This window comes from Vitis vinifera, chromosome 4, assembly GCF_030704535.1.
Source record: "Vitis vinifera cultivar Pinot Noir 40024 chromosome 4, ASM3070453v1".
Taxonomy (NCBI): Eukaryota; Viridiplantae; Streptophyta; class Magnoliopsida; order Vitales; family Vitaceae; genus Vitis; species Vitis vinifera.
Window position 1 is genome coordinate 9,975,318 of NC_081808.1, and position 7,287 is coordinate 9,982,604.

Here is a 7,287-nt window from a genome sequence, read left to right on the forward strand (position 1 = left end):
TGCAAACCTAGGAATGAAGATGATGAAAAATATGCAGAATAGTTAGATGTTTGGAAAGTAAACAATTTGAAAATTATCATTTAGATCAACAACTCTATTGAGAATTCAATAGGTACACAATTGACGAAGTATGAAACTACCAAAGAGACTTGGGAACATTTGAAAAGATTATATATGCAATCTAATTTTGGAAAATAGTATCAATTAAAGGTTGATATTCAAGCCCTTGAACAAAAAAACATGAGTATTCAGGAGTTCTATTCCACTATGAATGATCTTTGGACTAGTTAGCTCTCATGGAATCAACAAAGGTTCAAACTTTTGCACCTTATATTGCTAGTAAAAAGGAATAACAACTGGTTGAATATTTTTTATGACCCTTCATAGTAATTTGAAGGCACTATGTGGGACAATTTTGCATCACAACCCATATCTCTTTGTTGATTCAATAGTCAGTGAACTATTGACTGAGGAGAAAAATCTTAAGTCTCAAGTTGGAAAATGAATTCTCTTTGCATCTCATGCATTTGTTTTGGTAGCTTGTATAGGTAGAAAGAAGAAACCTTTTAAGCCACATTCCAACAATCCAAATAGGCCTTACTCAAGGGTTTCCATGGATGAATGTAGCTTGTATAGGTAGAAAGGTCACTAAAAGGCTTAATGTCCTAAGATCTTGAATAGAATCGTGCAACAATAACCCTTTCAACAATCGTAACAAAATTAGTCTAATATTGACCAACATTTTTACAAGCCTCTATAACCTAATACAGCAATAGTTGTTCCTCTATCTAACTTTTTAGATTAATTTGGAACTACGCTATCCTTTAATCCCATGGTAGCTGCCCTTAGTGAACAATTCCATAAGTTCGTCACCACACAACCACATGTTATGTTTGCCTCTTTAATTAGGTTTATAGCCCTCAGTTCTTCAAGTGTGTCTTCCTCCATATAGGTTTTATATTCTAGAGCTTATTATGTCACTTGATTCTTTATCTTTTGCTTCTTTATCTCTTATGTCTGCATTGTCTATCATGACTACTGATGACACTTTATGCCTTTAGCTAGTGTTAGATTTGTTAATATGCCTCATTTGTCTCTTTAGGTTATGGGATCATCTTTAAATAAAAACAACCATATCTTCCTCTTCAACATCTAGATTGCCATCCCATTCTACTTCCCCCACGATCACCATTTTAAGAACTTTATTTTTTTTTTTATTCATTAGAGTATTTTAAGGATTTTTAGTGAAATTATTTTAGGTTTATCGAAGTTGTGAAAGCATATCAAGAGAAAAACATCCAAATCCCTTCTTCTTCATGTAGATCCAAAACTCATTCCTCTGTACTCTTTTATTCTACCTTCAATGCTTTACTCGTCTTTCTCAGTGTAATATGGAGATTTTTTATTAAAAAATTTGGAGTTCTTCTAGGTAGTGAAAACATCTTTTAGAGGAAAACATCTAAATCCTTCCTTCCTTTCCGCATAAAGATGGCACACTATTCTCCCATTTTATAGGGTTTTCTTACAATTGGTGCCAATTATAAAGATTTTAGATAGTTGCTTTTTTTTTCACCAGTTATTTGGATTCCCATGTTTTGATACTCTATTTTATGATATTTGCACAAGTGGCCTTTAACCCCCTTGCTTTCAAACAAAAACAATTCTCTTCAAACAAATTAAAATTTTTCTAACATATCTGTTCACAAGAATATGCATTTTCTGCATATGTTTGCATGCAACAACATATGTTTTCACTAACTTATAGTCATGCTTTTCTTCACCTTTAGCAACAAGTTTTTGTTGCGGCTATAAATGTATTTTCTTGTAGTGAAAGTCTTATGACAATTTCATAGTTTTCTTGTCGTATAAGCCCACTAAAAAAATCTACCTAGAAACAAAAAAAATTCAAAATGTGTATTGAAGATATATTAATTAAAATGCTATTATAATATGATATTTACATATATGCTCCTAAGTTTATTTTAAAAAATTGCAAAATATACTATGATAAATATTTATAAAATTTTGGTGTGTTTAGTATAGTAAGAACAAAAATAATAATTAAATATTTAGTTGCCCCTCATACTCTTGCACAACGAATGTCATTTATCCTTAAAAAGAGATTCACTTTATTAGCTTAGGTCAACTTTAGGCTTGGGTTAATACTCTAAATCATAATTAAATAATGTTTCTTATCCTTAACTCTTGTGAACAATGGGAAGTCCTTTTTAAATTTATCAACTCTAGACATTATTCAAACTAGTAGTGTTACTACTACCCTAGTATTCGTAACTTTACAAAAACCAATGTAACTTGTTATATCTTTTCTCATAAAGTATTTTGAAAAATGTAGTCTTTGTTTAATTTGTAGCGAAAATTGAAAGAATGAAATGTTGGTTTTCAAAATATTTTTTATTTTTTAAAATGCTTTCCTTTATTGCTTAAATTGGAGGACTAGATTTTAAATACTTTCTAAAAGATAAAATATTTTCAAGAAATATTGTTTAAAGATATTTGTACAATCATTTAAAAAAAAATTATTTAAAAGGTTTTAAATAAGTGAAAACACAAGGGTACAAGCCTATGGAATTTGGAAAATAAATTACTATAATAAGTATTAGTTTTCAGTATAAATATCTTTGCTACAATTTTAATTTCTTGGCATAAAATTCACTATTTTCTAGGAAAGGCATTTTCACCACTAATAAAAGGTTGAAAATACCTCCAACACAAGCATTGACTTTTTTCTTATTTTTCCCTTTTTCCCACAAATTTCGATCACTTGTCAAACTTAGGTTTTCTGGCACAAAGTTGCTTTTTGTCATGAATGACGTGTTGTCTCTTACAATAATGCAAGACTATTTCTCGTGCAAAAAGTTCATATTTTTTCCACAATCAAAATATAACATATTGTGACAAAAGGTGACTTTCAATGACAAAATAATTAATGAAACAGAAAATGGACATGAAAAAATTTTCATTAAAGTATCTAGTTTTTATTTATTTATTCAAACCAACATTTTTTATCATACTAACTAAAAAAAACACAAATTCAAAGATAAAGTTTGAAAAAAGTTCAAAAAAAAAATCTAAAAACTAGTAAGTTGTCTCATTATTAAAGCACACAAGGTTTTTCTTTTTAAAGGAAAATATAATCATAGGGAGGTGCTCTTGATAATGTGAAATTATTAATTTAAATTAAAAGTGTACTCATGATTAGTGTTTTAAAAGGTTATTGAGACCTACTCCTTAAGGTTTAAGTCTCATGCTATTTGGGCCTAAGCCTAAAATGTCTAAAGGCTTTTGGTATATATCTCATAAGAAGTTTAAGCCAAATTTTTCAATGAGTTTTAATGGGTTCTATTGTCATCTATGCCTTTGTGAGCTTTTGATATAAAATTCATGAGTTTTGTATTAGGTCTTAACTTGGTTTAGTCTTTCATTAAATAAGTATTAATTGACTTCCAATTAATGTTTTAAAAGGAAAGGAAAAGAAGAAAGAATAGGAAAATATTGATTCCCTTAGTGGTTGATTTTATAAATATAATCGTTATGACTGGTGGACACAGAAGAAGAATGAGTGCATAATAACACCAATATGGAGGATAATATAGCCATTAGATATAACTATGTTCCTTGGAGGATCTTATTAGTGATAGCAAAAATAATGTTGAAAACTATTTGATTAAACCATAAGAACGAGCTAAATTTTTTGAAGAAAGGAAAATGAAGTAAATGAGAAACTATTAACAATGACAAATAATTAATTTTTTTCATTATGAAGTTTGTGTTTTTTTATTAGTTAATTTTCTTGTGGCTTTGTGAGTATTAATATTATGATTTTTTTTCATAATTATTTATTATTTATTTGTTTAAATTAAAGCTTACACCTCATTCTACATTAAGGCTTACCCCTTACCTCATTTGGGCAAAACACTTTAAGATCAATTTTAGCCTTTTAAAATACTATTCATGATGTACCAAGCTACTTGGGGATGAATATGTACTCCAAACTATATTATCATAATTTTTATGTTTATCAATTATATTAAGATTTTTCTTTTAATTTAACTTAGATATGATCATGAATGAAAATCAATAAATGAGATACATGCACTACAATAAATATCACTTTTGGCCCTGAATTGTTTTACCATAAATCCAATTTTTTGGCAAAATATAACTTTTAGTTAGAAATTCACTTTTGTCACTAAAAATGTGATGCAGATAATTCTCATGAGATATATGACACTTTACCATGAACTTCACTATTTGCTACCAAATTGATCGTGGTAAAATGTTACTTTTCACCATGAAAGTACGCTTCGTTGCTAAAAATAATTGAAATTATTTCCATGCAATATATGACATTGTGGCATGAACTCCATTTTTTTCCATAAAATTATTTGTGGTCAAATATCACATGAATAATTGCCACATAATAAGTGATATTCTACTATGAACATTATTTTTTGATACAAAATATTTATGATTAAAAATATATAAACAAGAACTTAAATATTTCATTTTTTTGTTGAATTTTTTTCCATAATCTTATTTGTAGTATAAAATTATCTTTTATTTTAATTAAGTATGCCCCATTTTTCTATAATAAATTTAAAATTAATAAAGTTATTAAAAAATTAATATTTAAATATTTAATCATTTGTAAAAATATTATACAAAATAGTCATTAATTATAAAAGAAGTTTTTTTATTAAAGCATAAGAAATAGTTTGATATTGATGAAAATGAAAAAAAAAAACTATATGATTTTTTTTATGTGAGTTTAATAATTCTAATTTTGAAGATATAATTGAAATTTATAAAAATATATAAAATTTGAAGAATACATGTTATTTTAAATTTTGTGGCAAAAATTTTATTTATAGTTAAAAATTGTAATGAGTATATAAAATAAGAGAAAAAAACTTATAAAAAGCAAGTTTCTCATAATTTGACATAGACATTTTTTTTTCTTCTAATTTATGTTAAATATTACATTTTTTTCAAAAATTCCTTTACTAAGAATTTTGACGTTTCTTATATTTTAGTTCAAATGGTGTTACATTTTCTAAAGATTTTATCTTTTATTTTTTTTTTAAATCTCATTTTTTTTTAAGTTTTAACTCATTCATTCATATGAACACTAATTGTTGTTCAAGATGAATATAAAAATAGAAATAATGTTGAACTCAATTAAAAGTTTGTTATATATACTTGAATATCAATTGGTTCATAGAAGAGATGATCAAAGTCTCTTCAAAATGTGGTGATGAAGTGCAAGTCATGAGTTCGAGTCACAAGAATTACTATTCATCTTTAAAGAAATTATATTGCCACGAAACAAAATTTGCAAAACTTTTCTTAAAAGAGCGGCATTTTTTGCCACAAATATTATTCATCACTAAAAATAACTTTTACTAACAAAATTTTTTATTAGTAGTTAAAATTAATCATGGACTTATTGCAACAACAATGCCATGAAACATCATATTTATTGATTATGATTATATATATACTTTTAAACTTCTTTGTCGGAGGTAAACCACAAGGAAAATACGGTAACACTAAAAAATACACTTTGTTTACCTTAATTAGGTGCAAGTTTCTTCTAACTAAAACACACTCTTTTTTACATCCTTAACATGGAATCCTCATGATCCTTAATGATTTTCACTTCAATCCCCTTTGAGATGTAGATTGGCTAACCATGTCTTTTCACCAAAAGAACTTTCTAGAATTTTTTTTATAAGGATTTTTAGAGTTTTTTGAGATATTAAAGATTTTCACAAAGTAATGATAATCAAACTTTCTACTACTCCTAGGTTATGAAAATATTTGTCTTTTTATAGGCATAGAAACCCTAGATAGAATTGAATATAAAGTCTAACAAAGTAAAAAATTGAGACCAACGAGAAAATAATTTAAAAAATAACAATAATATAATTTGACACAATACCCAAGGAGAGCTTGAACAATGTCAAGGGAGGGCTTCATCTCTCTAAGGCACTTAAGCATTGTTGTTGGCATGGGTCAGTCTTTCTATTCTTTGAATTTCATCACATTTTAAGTAAGCTCTAATGCTCATCTTTAGACTTTTTAAATCAAACTTCAAATTTAATTTATCTTTCCTTAATCAATGTCTAGATTACATATTCATCTCACTTCATCTTACTATCATAAAACTTTAGTGTTCCTCTAAAGCCAATAGGTTGCTTAGAATTACTTAGGAATAACATATATATATTGTTTTTTTTTTTTTTTTTACATCTAGTTGTACTGACATACTAATATAAATAACAAAAAAAATAGGTCCAATTCTAAAACTAATTATATGGTGTTATCATATCTTTTGAGTGTAGTTTTTTTCTATAAGTGTTTCTCATTACAAAATCAATCCTTGAAATATCATTACAAAATCTTTAATGTAAAAGTAATATTTAAAATCTTTAAAATGATTTATTTAATAAGGAAAAGATTAAGAAATGAATTTTTTATTGTCTCGTTATGATTGCATAGTACAAAAATGTGAAAAAATTTAAAAGAGAAATACAAAAATATAAACTAAAAAAAATCTAAACATAGAATGGAAGAGGGCCAATGGATCAAAAATTGTTTGTTCTTTTCTTGGGGTAGTTACCATATACTTACCATTAGTTTGATTGGTGGTAAAATTCTAAATCTTAAGTAAAAACCTAACAAAAGTATTGGGCACCATGTGTTTTCTTAAATGTCTTTTTACATTATACTTTAGGTAAGAGACTTTATTATTAAACTTTAATCACTATGTAATCTCAAAATCAATTATGTTACTATTCCATTTCATTTTCAGAAACATTATATGACTTTGTGACACATCTTGATCAATCTCTTCCCAATAACATCTATTGTCTCTTACCATATTTAATGAGGTGAGTAGACACTTCAAGAACATGAGCTATAATTATACATGTGGAAATGACTTTATTATTAATTATGGAAATAATGCCTATAACTTCTGTATACTTCTAAAAATGTTTTTTTAATATTTATAGAAAACCAATAACATAAATTGAGTGATTTGTAAACCTAATTTTTTTTCTTTTGACCTTTAATATTAACCTAGATGCATGAATTGAAAATCTCAATATTTTTTATACTTATACTAATGAAGTTATAGGTTTGTGTCATTTATTTTCATTTGTGTTGATTTTTTTTATTGTAAATATACCTAATGGAATTCCATATTTTCCCCAAAACTATATTCATAGATTGGATCAATATAACCTTTTGTTTTAAAACATG